Source organism: Fukomys damarensis, unplaced genomic scaffold (genome assembly GCF_012274545.1).
Source record: "Fukomys damarensis isolate Sample0158 unplaced genomic scaffold, DMR_v1.0_HiC HiC_scaffold_38, whole genome shotgun sequence".
In the NCBI taxonomy this organism is placed as follows: domain Eukaryota; kingdom Metazoa; phylum Chordata; class Mammalia; order Rodentia; family Bathyergidae; genus Fukomys; species Fukomys damarensis.
The window spans coordinates 2,305,206-2,321,575 of record NW_022900950.1 but is presented as its reverse complement, the minus strand read 5'-3'; the positions used below and the strand labels follow the sequence as shown (position 1 = coordinate 2,321,575).

Here is a 16,370-nt window from a genome sequence, read left to right as displayed (position 1 = left end):
AATATATATATATATTTATTTATGGAAATATATATATATATATTTGCTGCTTTTACTTCTTCTGAGAAGTGTCTTCATTTCAGATGCCTATTTTGGATTAGGTATTTAAATATGGGGGGGGTTCCTGAATTTTCTGAGTTTTCTATATATTCCAGGCATTAGTCTTTTGTCCAAAGAACAGCTGGCAATTTTTTTTCCCACACTCTGGGTTGTCTATTCACTGTGTTGGTTTCTTTTGCTGCACAAAGTTTTTTGTTTTTTTTTTTATAAGACGAGATCCCAGTTGTTTAGTCTGTGGGATATTTCCCGTGTGATCAGGGCTTTGTTTATAAAGTCTTTCCCTACAAATATGTTTTCAAGGATTCCACCTATTCTATCTTCCAGCAGATTTAGTGTTTCTGTTTTAATGCTTAAATCATTGATCCATTTCAGTTTTAGTTTGGTGCATGGGGAAAGATGTGGGTCTAGTTTTAATCTTTGGCATGTGGACAGCCAGTTTTTCCAGTACTATTTGTTAAAGAGGTTTCCTTTCATTGAAGGTGCTTGGCCCCTTTGACAAAAATAAGTTTGGAGTTGTTTCTGCATCTTCTAATATGTTCCATTGATCCTTGGCCCTGTTTCTTTTTGTTTGTTTGTTTTGTTTTTGGTACTGGGATCAAACTCAGAACCTTGTGCTTGTGAGGCAGGTGCAGCAGCACTGAGCTGAGTCCCTGGCTCATGATGTTTTTATTATTATAGTAGATTTGTAGAATAATTTCAAGCCAGGGATTGTGATGTCCTCTGCCTTGTTTTTGCGATTCCAGGTCTCTTCTGGTTTCAAGTGAATTTTAAGATTGTTTTCTCTAATTCTGTGAGGTATGCTATTGGTATTTTGTTCAAGATTGCATTAAATATATATAACACTTTTTGGAAATACGGCCATTCTCACTACACTTGTTCTTATCCAAGAACAAGGGATCTCTTTCTATTTTCTGATATCCTCTTTGATCTCCTTTATCAGAATACTGTAGTTTTCAATGGAAAATTCTTTTCTTCCTTTCTTAGATTGATTTTTGAGTTTTTGTTTTTGATGATTTTATTAAAGGTGTTGTTTCCCTAATTTCTCTCTCAACGAATGTATTATCTGCGTACAGGGATGCTACTGATTTTTGAGTGTTGACTTTGTATCCAGCTATGCTACTGAATTTGTTTATTGAATCTTAGAAGTCTCCTGGTAGAGTTTTTGGGGTCTTCTATACAGAGTATCATGTCATCCACAAATAATGTTTATTTATTCCTTTCCTATCCTTATTACTTTTATTTCTTTCTCTTGTCTAATTGGTCTGGCTAAAGTTTCCACAGCTATATTGAATAAGAGTGGTGACAGTGGACATGCTTGTCTTGTTCCAGATTTTAGAGTGAAAGCTTTCAGTTTTTATCCATTTAATATGATGTTGGATGTTGGTTTGTCATAGATGTTTTCTTTTTCCTTTTTTTTGGTACCAGGAATCAAACTCAGGTCTTCAGGCTTGCAAGGCAGGTGCTGTGCCACTGATCTACATCCCTGGCCCTCTGCTAAGTTCATATGTTCAATGGTTGGTTTAATGCCTATATTTCTTTGCTAATATTTTGTCTGATTAACCCGTCTAACTGTGAGAGTGGGTGGTTGAAGTCCCTGCTATGATTGTATTGGTATTTGTCCTTTTCTTTTCTTTTTTTCTTTTTGCATTTCAATAATTTTATTGAAAGGTATATCTTTTAGTACCAAGCATAATGGTAGTTGGTTAGGTTACCTCTGACAATTCAAAATTAATACTGATGTTCTAAAAATATTAAAATAGATCAGCCTTATGGTAAAACCGAAGTTATCCACAAAACATGGTTTACAAAAAGTTAAAGGAGTTCTTGGGTTTATTCTTCCGTGCTTATTTATTTGTAACATGATGTCAAAATTGGTTGCATCCATTCTGGATAGTCTCATGCTTCTGGCCCCACTTCTGTTTACAATACTAACAATATATGTCCATCTACTTACATTGATTGGTTCACTTGGAGAATTCCAAACAGTACCTCAGCAATCTCATAATTATGGCAGTGCTTCCTCACTTTTCTTAAGCATTATGGAAATTTATGAAAGCATATTTTATTCCTTTAAAAGAAAAAACTGGAAGCAATGGCAGTTTTATAGAAACAGTCCATAGTATAACCTGGAGTGCTTCATCTATCTAGAACTTTGGGTAAAGCAAGTTTTCAGAGTGATAATTGATTTTGACTTATTATGTAATAATAGAACTAGATAGGCTGAGGAAGTAGATTATGTATAGAAATTTTTATCATCGATACAAATGTCACCCATTTTTTTTAGAAGAAGCATTAAAGATAGCCCAATGAATATGCCAAACTTAGTAGGTCTGTATTTTGGCTTCATAGAAAGTGTTTTAAAATTTAAATGTAATTCTCATACAGCAATAATATTATCATCTCTGAACCATCTGTCAGTTGCATCATGGACGCCAAGAAACCATTATATTATCTAAAGCATAAACCTTTATTATGCCTTAAAAAGTGCATGCATGAAATTTTGGTTTTGATGTAAACCTTGGAATTTAAATTTTAGCATTTAAATTAAGTGGGTTACCATTTGCAATATCACCTAAATATATTGTTCCAGTATAGAAAGTTAAATCAATGTTAGAAATGAAGATTCACAGTTCACCGTTTCAGGCTGGTACTAAGTGTTCCACATTTATACCTTTAGCTTTACGGATGAACTCAAATCTAAGCACTCCAGCTCGGTGTCGTGGCGCACACCTGTAATCCCAGCACTCTGGAGGCTGAGGCAGGAGGATCACTGTGAGCTCGAGACCAGCCTGGCCTACACAGTGAGTTCCAGGTCAGTCTCACCTACATACTGAGACCCTGTCTAAAAACAACAATAACAACAACAAAAAAATCTAAGCATTCCTATTTCAGCATTATATTAATTAGGCAGTGTTCCAAAGATGGAGAACATCATATGAATATAGTTGTGATGTTTTGAGGGTTCATAATTTAAATTCATTAAAATATTATGAAATCCATAGTTCTGGGTTCTGGAGAAAGGCTTCAAATAAAAATTTTTGTTGCTGCAATAATATTATTTATGTAAAGAACAAAACCCCTGTCTTATCAAAAATTTATTTGAATACTACTACCTATTAAAAGTAAATTTTTCATACCTAAGTTTCATAATCATATGTAGATGTGTTAAATATTACCATTTAGTTTTGAGTAGGAAAAGATAATTACTGTAAGTTAATAAATTTATTTATTTATTTATTTGGTACTGGGAATCAAATTCCAGACCTTGCACTTGCAAGGCAAGCAGCAGAACCACTGAGCTAAATCCCCAGCCCAGATCAATAAATTTAGATGGCAAAAACATATAGAATATATGCACTGACTGAATTTATATTTTTATGAATATAATTACTTTCTATTATTCCATTTGCAATCACAGTATGTGGAGATATACTATAAATTTTCAGAAACCCAAAAGAGCTCATCTGCTTTATGTTACTTCTTATGTGTAACATTCAAGTTCATAATGATTCAGCTAACAGTCTCAAATTCATTCATATATGGATCAAACTTTTTGTCCTATTATAACTTTAAATGAGCTAGAGTTTAGGGCTACATTTAGCAAAATGTGCAATTAAAAAAACCTATTACTTCATCATTACCTTACAAATTCAGGTTATTAAAAAGGATGTTGTTTTCTAAGCTGGTGATTTAATGAAATGGTTAACACATGTATCAGAGATCGCAAAGTCCCAAGGATTTAAAAAAAATTTTTTTTTGAGACAGGGTCTCGCTATGTAATTTAGGCTGACATTGAACTCACTATGTAGATGGGTTGGCCTCAAACTCATGGTGATACTCCTGCTTCAGCCTCCCAAGCTAGTATTTCAGGTGTGTACCACCATGCCTGGCTCTTAGAGGGTAGCAAATACCTTCATTTTTTTTTCACTTTTTTTTTTTTTTTGTACCAGGGATAGAACTCAGGTCCTTGCACTTGCAAGGCAGGCAACCAAACCATTGAGCTAAATCCCTGGCCCTCCTTCATTTTTTTTCTTTTTTTCCTCTAGTACTGGGGATCAAACTCAGGACCTTGCACTTGTGAGGCAGGCACAGCACGACTGAGCAAAACCCTGGTGCAAATTCCTTCAAATGTTAGCTGCCTAGACTGGTAATACCAGTTTTCCCCTTTTGCTCTCCATGTCCAGTTGGTTTATTTTGAAGATAATATTTCAATACTTCAATTATAGAAGAAAATTATACAATTTTCTCTATACAGAGAATAACAACTAAATTTACCAATTAAGAAGGTGTTTCAGAAATTGTTGGAAGGTGAGTTATTCTATAATAATTACGCTTCAGTTGCCACACAGCTTGTCCAGAAATAATCCACTTAACTTCTGAACATTCAGTTTGGAACATTTGATGAATACTCAGCTAAACACTTGGATACAAGCTCTTGCCAGGAGGTCAGATCTCTGCCATTTATCTTGGAATGTTTCTGAAGACATTCTACTCCTTCTGTTTACACGCCTCTGTGCTTGGCTCTTCAGTGCAATGATCGATGAGGTCAACACAGAAGGCTTTGCTTTAGAAAATATGATCCTGCAGTGACACGCCTTAAGCAGAGCTTCTAGTCTTTCAAAATTTAGGCTATTTTTCCTTTTAAATGACAAGCTGTCTTGCATGAGTGAATAAGGGAATTGTAGAAAATGAAAGGCAGTGGTAGCTTTGACTTTCCAACAAACCTTCTCCAATACAATCTTTTCCATTTGCATCAAATCTGAAACACAGAACTGACACTGACTTTTTTGGATAAGTCTTTTGTCAATGGGACATTTCTTTTCTCCTCTATTGACTTTACAGCCAAATAAAAGCAGCTCAGTCCAACACACCCAAGGTGCTTGGGCTGTACCTTCATTTTATTTATTCATTCATTCATTGGTTTGGTACCTGGGATCAAACTCAGAACCTTATGCTTGTGAAGCAGGCGGTGCACCACTGAGCTCAATCCCTGCCCTGTACCTTCATTTTAGACAGTAATCTGTCCAGTAAATTCACAGGTAGAGAAAATGTCTGTGTTAAAGCCAAAGAACTGAGTTAGGTGAAGAAAATCCTTCACTTCAAAGTCCCTCGGTCTTGCAGTCATTCTGGGGCCATTATCACATGAAGATGTAATTAATCTCACCCTGCAGACCTTTAGCTGACACCTAGCCTCCTGTTCCAACAGGGTATTCAGCTGGTGTATCAGTTTCTGGAAGCCAGTCGTTGTCAGAACTTCCATCATCTTGGTGGAGAATGTGGCTCCTCGGGGTCATCAGACTTCCCCGGCCTGCTCCCATCTGTCCCCACGATAGGGAGAACTCTGCTGGGTAGAGATCTCCGCAGGGATTCCGAGACTGCACCACCTTCCTCCCAGTCGGACTGCAGCCTGTTATCTGTCCTTTTCTGTCCAATAGTTTGTTTTTCTTGTATCGGGAATTGAACTCCAAACCTTGTGCTTGCCAGGCAGGTGCTGTATAGCTCTCTCTGAGCTATATCCCCAGTCCTTTTGTCCAGTGGTTTTTGATTGATGAATTTGGGTGCACCAAGCAACATTTTGGTGCATGTATATTTTCAGTTATTATCTCTTCCTGTCAAGTTGTTCCCTTTACCATCATATAGTGGTCATCTTTGTCTCTTCTGACAAGTTTTGGCTTGAAGTCTGTTGTGTCTGAAATAATATAGTTACTTCTACTTGCTTTTGGTCTTGGGTTGCATGGGGTATCATTTTCCATCATTTTACCTTTAGTCTGTGAGCTTCCTTGTGGATGAGGTATGTCTCCTGGAGGCAATATATGCTTGCATTTTGTTTTTTCATCTAATCTGCCAGTTTGTGTCTTTTGATTGGGGAATTAAGATCGCTGGCATTGAGAGTTATTATTGTAAGGTGTTTACTAAATCCTGTCATTGCATTATTTTTCTAGTGCTGATTCCTGTTTTCTTTTCTTAAAAAACATATTAAGTTTATTGATACGTTTTAGGTATACATTGTGATCTTATTCATCACTGGGAATTTGTAAGTGTACATGAGATATTTGGGTTCTTGTTTTTTTTCCCCATTCCTTTTCCCTCCATTCCATCCCTCCACCTCTCTATTGCAAAAACTTTGTTTCCATTTTTTTCCTTCTTTTCTTATATTTTTCTTCCCTTTCCCACACTTCTTTCCCTACTTTCCCTTTCCTTTGGACATTTTCTTCCTATTTCACACTATGTATTATACGTTTTGGTCCTCATTTACACTTTCAGTTTTTCACATCTTTCTCTCTCTCTAGTATATATATTTATATAGTATATATATATATATACAGTATATATCTATCTATTATATATAGATATATAGATCTTTTCTTTGATGTATAGGAAATGTCTACTCAATTCAATAATTCTACTACATTAACAATTGTTTTTGGTACCAAAAACAAAACAAAACAAAACAGAGTATGGCCTCCATGTGCATCCACTTAGCTATAAATATCTCCAGTTTCTTGTTCTTTATAGCTGAGTAGCACGCCATTTGGGCTTTGGATTTAGCTCAGTGGTTCTGCTGCCTGCCTCACAAGCACAAGGTCCTGAATTTGATCCCTGGTGCCAAATAAACAAACAACCCCAAAACAATAGAAAAGAATTCAGCAATAATAGCACTCAACTAAATATTTAAAAATTAATAAAGCTTACTACTACTAATAAAAACAGAGGGAGTGGGGAAAGTAGAAAAACTAGATAAGTAGATAAAGAATCGATTGAGGAATAAAGTCTATAGAATTAGGTAAAAATAACTGAAAACAAGAAGAAAAGGAAAACAACAAAAAAGAGCATAAGACAAAATTCAGCAATAATAGCACTCAACTAAATATTTAAAAATTAATAAAGCTTACTACTACTAATAAAAACAGAGGGAGTGGGGAAAGTAGAAAAACTAGATAAGTAGATAAAGAATCGATTGAGGAATAAAGTCTATAGAATTAGGTAAAAATAACTGAAAACAAGAAGAAAAGGAAAACAACAAAAAAGAGCATAAGACAAAAAAACAAGAAAGACACAAAAAAAAAAAATTAATAAAGCTTACTACTACTAATAAAAACAGTAAAAAAAAAAAAAAAAAAAAAGTCAAATCCCCAAAATAAAAGAAAGAGAAAGGAGCCAAAAAATTTCTCTGTGTGTTTGGGTGAGTGCTTTTTACCAGGGCCTGCAGTACTGAATTCCCCAGAGATGAGGGAGGGAAAGTGGGTCACAACTAGGTCCTAGTTTGTTTCCATGCCTTTTTTGGTGTATGTATGTATGTATGTATGTACGTTAAGTCTTGCCCTGACTTTCCTGCTCGGTGGGGTCAGTCAATAGTGTGGTGTCTGCATTAGAGCTGCATTCACCCCATAGCTCTTAGTATTTGTGTCCCTCTGTACATCCCAGGGCACTGCTATCTTTGTCTAGCTTTATGGTCTGTGCCCTTTCTCCGAAGGACCCTGTATCCATACACCTTGGGTTGTTGCAACTATCCAAGCATTTACTGTGATCTTATTTATCTGAAAATAAATTACAAGTAAGCAGAATAACCATATCCCTGATCACACTGGCTGATGCTGAAAACAAACTGACCTCTGAGGTCTGTGTTGGAATCAAGCAGTGTAGCGGGCGGTCAAACAGTGTAGGAGGAGGTCAAGCAGTCCACTGGAGTTATCACCATCATTTTCAGACCCAACACCTTCAGAAAACCACGCACAGCCTCCCTGGCTTCTTACCCTGGAAGGAGGGACCACCATGCCTTTCCCAGCCTGGGCTCACTGATTCTTAATCTTCTCCTTGTGGCATCTAGCCTGCCCCACTCTCCATGACTGTCTCTTGTGGCTGTTTCCCAACCAGTCACCGTGGCAGAGTGACCCCAGAAACCCTGAAGTATAGTTGTTACGTGACTTCTGATCCCAAAGTGGTTCAGTCTTAAAAACTAACCCCTTCCCCAAGTCGCTCCTGATTAGTCACTCTCGAATATGGTGGCTGCTGCAGTAAACTTCTTCCTCTCGAGCTCACAGTAAATGCCTACAGGTCTCCAGTTCCTCTAACAGAGCCAACCTTGTAAGATTGCTTGAATTTTGGTCTTTTTTTTTTTTTTTTTTTTTTTTTTTTTTTTTACTTGCCCTAAAGTATTTTGCCATGTTTGTCTAAGAATGTTTCCAAATTGCACTACACAGAGATGAAGGAGAATAATTCTATCAGTAACAAGTTATTTTCTTCTGAAGAGTTATGAACTGGTAGGGAAACTAGGAAGAAAGATAGAGCATACGTAATAGCGCTGTTCTGCCAGAGATTCATCTTTGTTTTTAATTATTTTCTCCAGAGAGAGCATTTTAAATAATTTTCAGAAGGAAGACATAAAGGGCCAATATTTTTGGAGAAGAAAAAGATGAGTTAGCTGAGTAGCATAACCTGGATCACTGTTTGCAAATGACATAAAAATCATCATGAAAAGCTGAAACCAAGGAATTGCAGAAGATAGCATTCCAAAATTGTCTTTGAATTTTTGCCGTGGCTTTGTTTTGTTTTCCTTGAGAGAAAAAGTCATTATTCACACATCCCAAAGGATTTCAGAGAGTTGGCTTGTTCTTCTCTGTCCACACCTAGCAAAATAGTGTTTGGCCCTATAGAGCTTGGGTGATACTTGGATTTGTTGATTGGTAGGGTGGGGGTGACCATGTCCAAAAAATATATTTTATCATTTTTCAGAAAGCTAAATAGGCAGAAGTTTCCAAAAGCTGGAAAATCTCAAAAATTTGAAAATAGACTTGACAAAACCACTCTAGAAATGTATTCTGTAGAAGTAAAGGGAGCTGGGCGTGGTGGTGCACTCCTGTAATCCCAGCACTCGGAGGTTGAGGCAGGAGGATTGCTGTGAGTTGAGACCATCTTGGGCTACATAGTGAGTTCCAGGTCAGTCTCAACTACATAGTGAGACCCTGTCTCAAAAACCAAAAAAAAAAAAAAAAAAAGTAATGGGACAAGGAAACAAAAGTATAAATGAGAAGTTGTGATATTTGTTATAGTAACAAAAATAGGAAACAATGTTAATGTAGAGGACAAAAAATGCTTTAAATAAATTACGGTTCATATATTTAATGGAATATCACCCCTGAAAAATTAATGTAGAGATACAGTTTCTTGGATGAAAAAAATTCCATACTGTATTATGTTTTTTTTTTTTTTTGGGTACCAGGGATTGAACTCTGGTCCTTGCGCTTGCAAGGCAGGCCACCGAACCACTGAGCTAAATCCACGGCCCTGTGCTAACCATTATACTTGATCTTAGCCAAAAGGCAGAGAAGCGATTTGTGCTGACCTTTATGACTTCGAACTTCATCTCTATCACTGTCCTCCATCTCACTCTTTCCAGCCATACTGGGCTCCTCATTGTCCCTAGAACCGTCTAGGCTTATTCTTTCCTTATGGCTTTTGTACTTGCTGATCCTTTTGCCTGGAATGGTGTTGCCCCAGGTTCTGCATGGCTAAGGCTAAGCCCATCTCTTTCAAATCTTTGCTCCAATATCTTCTGAAAGAGGTCTGAGCTGACCACTGTATTTAAAATTGCATCCAGCCTCCTTCTTAGCATTCCTGCTTCCCTTGCTCTGGCCTAGCCCAGTCTTTTCTACTGGACTATATGGTACTACCTAAATGGCAGGGGTAATGGTGATTGTATTAGTCCATTTTCTGTTGTTAAAAACACAAGTTATAAAGAGAAGAAGTCTACATGGCTTATGGCTCTGGAGTACAAGATCAAGGGGCCTTACCTGGGGTTGGCCTTCTTACTTCCAAGGCAGCACTGGGCATAGCATGTCAAAAAGCGGGAGCACATGTGTTTCTACTGTGCTCCCCTAAAGTCACCAGTACCATGGGGATCCATTCTGAGGATCTTATCTAATTCTAATTACTGTCCAAAGGCCCCACCTCTGAACACCATACTTAGATTAAGCTCCATGCTGTGAATATCTCATAATGGCATTCATTATCAAAACATGATATTCAACACATTTGCAGACACCCAAGCCATATCCAAACCACTGCAGTGATTGTTGTATTAAAAAACACTCCAAATTCCATGTGTTGTATGGTTGACAATAAAGACTATTTGTATGCTCAGTTTGCAGGAAGGTGTAAGAATAATGGAAACATTATTTCTGTGTGTGTATATTATATTATTAGCTGTTCAAGGCAATGAAGAATGGTGAAAATCTATAAAAAAGAAAGGGAAAAATAAATGAAGAAAAGCAAAATAAAATAAAAGCTCAAAATAAAAATCTAAGTATGTATGCTTTCAGTAAAAATAAATTTCACACACACACACACACACACACACACTCACACCCACACACATACATATACACTGAGGGCATAAAGACACCAAAAGGTTGAAATAAAAAGATAGGAAAAGATGGCGTGTATATAGGACATGAAAGCTGATATAGCTATCACTATTGCACAAAATAGATTTTAGGTTAAACAAGGTGAAAGAAGGTAAGTACAGGCTTAATTTGAAAATATTAAATTTATTATTCCTAGAGTAGAGGCACTTAAACACAACTTCAAGTATATAAAGAAAAATTAATAGAACTTCAAATAGGAATCCATATATTTACTATGAATCATCATTTGTCAAATTGTTAAATATTACCTCAGGGAATTTTAATAAACCTCTCAGTGATTTATAGATTAAGCCAATGAAAAATTGGTAGAATGATGGAAGATTTAAATAACATAATTAACAAGCTAAACTAGTAGACATATATACAAAATAGAGCCCTGCAGTCTTCTCCAACTCATATGGATTATTTATAAAACTGGACTATACTCTGGAACATAGAGAAGGAATCTACAGAATCAATGTTCTGTAGATCATGTTATGTTTTTAAAAAAATACAATTATGATAGAAATCAGTGATGAAGTAAATCTATGTTTTGATTTTTGGATTGAACTCAAGGCCTTGCACATGTTAGGCAAGCAATCTACCACTAGCTACTTCCCCTTTATTTATTTTTAAAGACAAGATGTCACAAAGTTGTCTAGTATGGCTTCACACTTGTGATCCATCTGTTTCAGTCTGGAGAGTTTCTGGGATTATAGGCATGTGCCACCCTACCCAATTTGAAAAAAAAAAATTAAAGTTCAGTAACTGAAGTGTTTGAGTTTCTTTGTGGCTGCCCAAGATGAACTGATTCTTCTGGGAAAAAAAAAAAACCCCAAATTTCCACAGCCCAGCCTGAATGACTGCACTTTCACTGTGGACAGCAGGGCAGAATCTGTTGGTAAGATTTCCTGATTTGATGCTGAGCTAGTGAAGGACAAGTGTCAAATAAAAAGATGAGAGAGGGACCTGTAAAGCACATGTCAAGCAGAAACTGTTTTAAGGCAAAAGCGGATGTGTGAGCAGCAGTGGGACAGTCCTGCCCAACAGTCCTTGAACATGGAACAAGACACTTACTTCATCTAGTCATTGAAAGACATCAAGACGATGGTGGATGCCATGAAACTGGGAGTAAAGGAAATGAAGAAGGATAAAAGCAGGTGAAAATCAACCAGATAGAGGATTTATTTATATGGCCAATCAGAGTAGATGATGGAAGTTGCAAATGAAATTCAAGAAGCACTGTGTCGCCATCATGGCCCTCCTGCTTTCGATGGCGATGACCTAGGAGCAGAGTTGGGTGGCCTGGGTGATGAGCTTCTGACTGATGAGGGAGTTCTTACTTGACACAGCATCTGCACTGCAATACTGGAAGGTGCCCCACTGACACTAAAAATGAGGACGGGGTCCTGGTGGATGAATTCGGTTGCCACAGATCCCTGCTTCATAGACTAGCATAATTGAGGTACAACATGTAAAATAAACATGAATTCTGTGATGTGGAAATATTTCCAAATTTGCCACAATAGATTTAGATTTCTCTCCTTTTTTTTTTTTTTTTTTTTTTTTTTTTTTTTTTTAAGGAAAGGTTAATTACATTGCCAGCTCCCCAAACTCATTGTTTGGGGGAAGAGTTCTTTGTATTAAAATGTGATTCTTTTTCTCTTATGAAAGACTAACTTACAAGGATCCTTGGCTTTGTATGACTTGTTTTCATTCATTAATAATTGAAATAAGACTAAGAGAATGAGAATTTTTAATAAGCTCTATGACAGTATGGTACGGTTTGGATCTAGATTTCCACTAAAGCCTAGGTCATAGGTGGCTTTTTCAGAGATCACTGAATCTAGATGCGTGATGCTGGGATTAAGGGGATGTGATTGCTATACTAGTACACTGATTGGTTTAGCACTGCCCCGATTCTGGTAGTCTGGATAAGATAAAAGGGGCAGAAAGATGCTGTTAAGGTTCCTTTGTTGCTTTTGCTGTCTTCTAATCCTGTGAACTGTTGCCTCTCTGCCGTACCACCCTGCCTTGGAGGCAGCTGATTACAGACTGAAATCTCTATAAACCGTGAGCTAAGTAAGCATATCCCCTTTAACTTGGGTGTAGGGTATTTTGTCTCAGCAATGAGAAAATTAACTAATACATAGTATGACTATAGAATCTCAGCATGACCTTGCTAAATTGATGATATAAGGATGAGATTTTTTGAGATTGTTCATATTATGTTTCAAGACCACTTTTTATTGTGGTACTATTGTTTGCTTAATGATGGCCCTTTGATAGGATTTGTGGTGTCTTGTGAGCAACTTGTTACCATGGCCAGAATTGGAATGGAGTTGTCACTATTGTATTATGTATGAGTGGATATTTTAATTCTATGATTTTTTCAGCCTGACTTGTGATCAATAATGAGTGTTACTTATTTAAGGTATAGAACATTTATTTATACTCAATAAATGTTTTTCAAAAGAAAAAATTCTATAATTCATTGGTCAAATGTGAAATCATATCGATAATGAGAAAAATTTGACTTAGAGTAATGTGAATGTATAGTTATGTAGGTGAGGTGATGGGTATGTTAATTAACTTGATTTTAATCATCCTACAATGTTCATGTATATCAAAATATCACACTGTACTCTACAATGTGTACAAATATTATTTGTTAATTAAAATCTTATAAAAAGAAAAAGAATGTGTGAGACCGTTACAGATTTAAATTTTTGTACTACTGAAAAATAAATCTAAATATTATTGATGTTCCCAGCACTATAGGAGACTGAGGCAGGAGGATCAGAAGTTTGATTCCAGCCTGGGTATCATGATGATTTAGTGAGACCATCCCAAAATAAAAAATAAAAAGGACTGGAGTAGTTCAATGAGAAGGTCCTCAGTTTAATCCCCAGTATCTAACACACGAACACACACACACACACACACACACACACACACACACACATGACCTATTCTCTCTTTAGATATCTGGAAAAGCACAGTAGAATAACAGAATTAAAAGGAGAAAATATGGTAGAAATTAAAAATATAAGAAAATTTCTAACAACTTTATGCTTTAAAAACAATGTGTGCAAATTCATGGAAAAATGTCTTCCCTATTTGACTTAAGAAAAATTAAAAAACCTGAATTCTCCTATAACCATTAAAGAGGTCAAATTGGGAGTTACATATTTTTTCAGAAAGGAAGTAGTACACTAGAGAGTTTTTCTTCTGAGTACCAGAAAACATATAAGGAAGCTGTATCAATCTTAAAACATTTATTTCAAACATTCCCTAATTGATTACATAAGGATGATGTAATCTTGATATCAGAACCAAGCAAAGAACAGGAAAAGGAAAATTGCAGACCAATCTCATTCATGAAAATAGATGTAAAAATTTTAAACAGCTCTTATAAACCCAGCAGTGTATAACAAATGCATAGTTACTAAGTTGAGTCTATCCCCTAAATGCAAGATTATTCAAAATTGTATTTAAATATTTTTTTAGGATATAACAGATTAAAATATTAACTGATAGAGCTGGGCATGGTGGTGCATGCCTGTAATCCCAGCATTCAGGAGGCTGAGGCAGGAGGAAGTTCGAGGCCAGCCTGGGCACGTAGTGAGTTCAGTGCCAGCCTGAACTACAAAGGGAGATCCTGCCTCAAAAAAATTTTTTTTAACCCATAAATGAAAAAGTTAAGAAATACTTATATTATATATCCCCATATCAGAAGATATCTTAATCAAAGTTAAATACAGAGCCAACATGAAAGAAGACATTTGAAATACAAATAACTGACCAAAAAACCCACAAATTCCTTTTAAAAATTGCTAAGAAAAAAAGCATTCAACCCAACATAAAAATGGGCTAATGGCATGACCAGGCATCACACAGAGGAGAGAATTATGAGGATGCTCAACCCCACTAGCAAGCAAGGAGATGAGGTACAATGATTTTATATTAACAATAGTGGCAAAAAGAAAATGTATGACACTGTCAAGGGTTACTGATAGTAAACTCTTATACACGAATGAAAATGGTACAAAACCTAGAAAAATTTGAAATTATCTAATATGTTGAAGATGTGTAAATCTTTTAAAAATTTTTTTTTGGTTTTTCGAGACAGGGTCTCACTATGTAGTTGAGACTGACCTGGAATTATGTAGTCCAGGCTGGTCTTGACCTCACAGCGATCCTCCTGCTTTAGCTTCCTGAGTGCTGGGATTATAGGTGTGTGCTACCACGCCTGGCTCAAAGATGTGTAAATCTTATCAATCTGTGATAACACTTTCTTTCATTTTCATACCTTGGAGAAACTTTTCTCCTGTGAACTAGGAAGCACATACAAGAATAGTCAGAGCTCTGGAGGGGAGGGGAGCAAGGGATTAAGAGAAGAAACAACCTCTACTATGTACGTATACCCACTCCTCAAGATGATTGCAAAATATATGTGTTGCAGGGCTAGGGATTTAGCTCAGTGGTTCCACTGCCTGCTTTGCAAGCACAAGGACCCAAATTTGATCCCTGGTACCAAAAAAAACCCCCCAAAGTATGTATATGTGTGTGTGTGTGTGTGTGTGTGTGTGTGTAGTGGCAGGAGCCTAGACAAACACATCGTGGGAAGTTCATGCTGCAGTAGAAATCCCACACTGCAGTAGAAAATGCGGTAGAAAATGAACGACTTCCATCCAGTTTGCATCAATACCAATGCCCCTCACAAACAAAACATGGAGTAAAAAAGCAAGCTGTAGAAGACCAAAAGCAAAATCAAACAATGTATTTTTACAGTAATAAAGATCTGTGCTGAGACATCATGAAAATCAAATGATAAAGCTCAGTTCAGGACCGAGGGAGAGAGGGAGGTGGGGCGGGGTTCCCTGGGACACAGTGCCAGGCACCCATCCAGTGTATTCTGTATGGAAGACGTCATGATGCTTGCTGGAACTGGAAAACACAGTGGTCCTCAGGGAGGGGAATCCAGGGCCTTCAACATTAATGGCAACATTTAGGTTCTTAAACTGAGTGGCTAGTGATGGATATCCTTGTGTATGTAAAAGAATTAATCAGATAGAAGAAGTATACAAATTCTGTAGATAGAGAATGTGAGTTCTTAGTCCAGCTGCACTTCTAATGTAAAACTATGTCATCTTTGGCAAGTCACTTGGCCTCTCTGAGCTTTATTTTTTTTTTCATTTTAATAAATGATTATAACAAATCCAGCCTTACCTATTTTATAGGATTGTGTGAGGATCAAGTGTACTTGAATGCATTTTGTATGTTATTAATGAAATGAGTTATTCACATGCAACACAGTTTTCCTGCATATGAACTCAAAGGTTTATCCCTCCAAACTAGTGTTCAGACTCCACGTGATGAAAGGAGAGAATAATCAATTTAATCATACAGACCTTCCTCTGCCAGTTATAGTGCTCTGTAGAGCTATTAGCCAAAGACTGCCTGAAGCTGTTAGCTACGAGGTGTAGCCGGCCTTGGAGGGAGAATTGGCCTTGGAGTTATAAAAATTGATTTTGAATCCTGGCTTTGTCATTTACTAACTTTGAGATGTTGGCAGTTTGCTTCCCTCCCCTGCTCTTCAATTTCTTTATCTGTAAAATGGTGACTTTATTGCCAAGAAGGAATGGAACCATTTTCTTAAAAGGCAGCAGGGCTCCCCTTCATCTTTGTATCCACATTGGCTGCATGGGAAGCAGCAGACCATTTCCTCACCCAGGTCATTCAGGCAAGTAGTGGATTTTCATCATGAGCAGCAACACGCTCCGCCTGATCGCTTTCTTCTGTGTTGGCAGCCCATCTGCAGACAATGGCCAATTCTGCTTTTTAATTTGTGACTTGCTTGTGGACCATTTGTGAGGTAGGCAACACATGCTTCTCTTATGAGAA

The 16,370-nt window shown here is 36.9% G+C and overlaps 2 pseudogenes; one reads left to right on the top strand and one right to left on the bottom strand.

Annotated features, from left to right (window-relative positions):
• Positions 1–4,338: 4,338 nt before the first annotated feature.
• LOC117284581 lies at positions 4,339–5,323 on the bottom strand (annotated as a pseudogene).
• A 4,488-nt stretch (positions 5,324–9,811) lies between these two features.
• LOC104858609 lies at positions 9,812–11,913 on the top strand (annotated as a pseudogene).
• Positions 11,914–16,370: the final 4,457 nt, after the last annotated feature.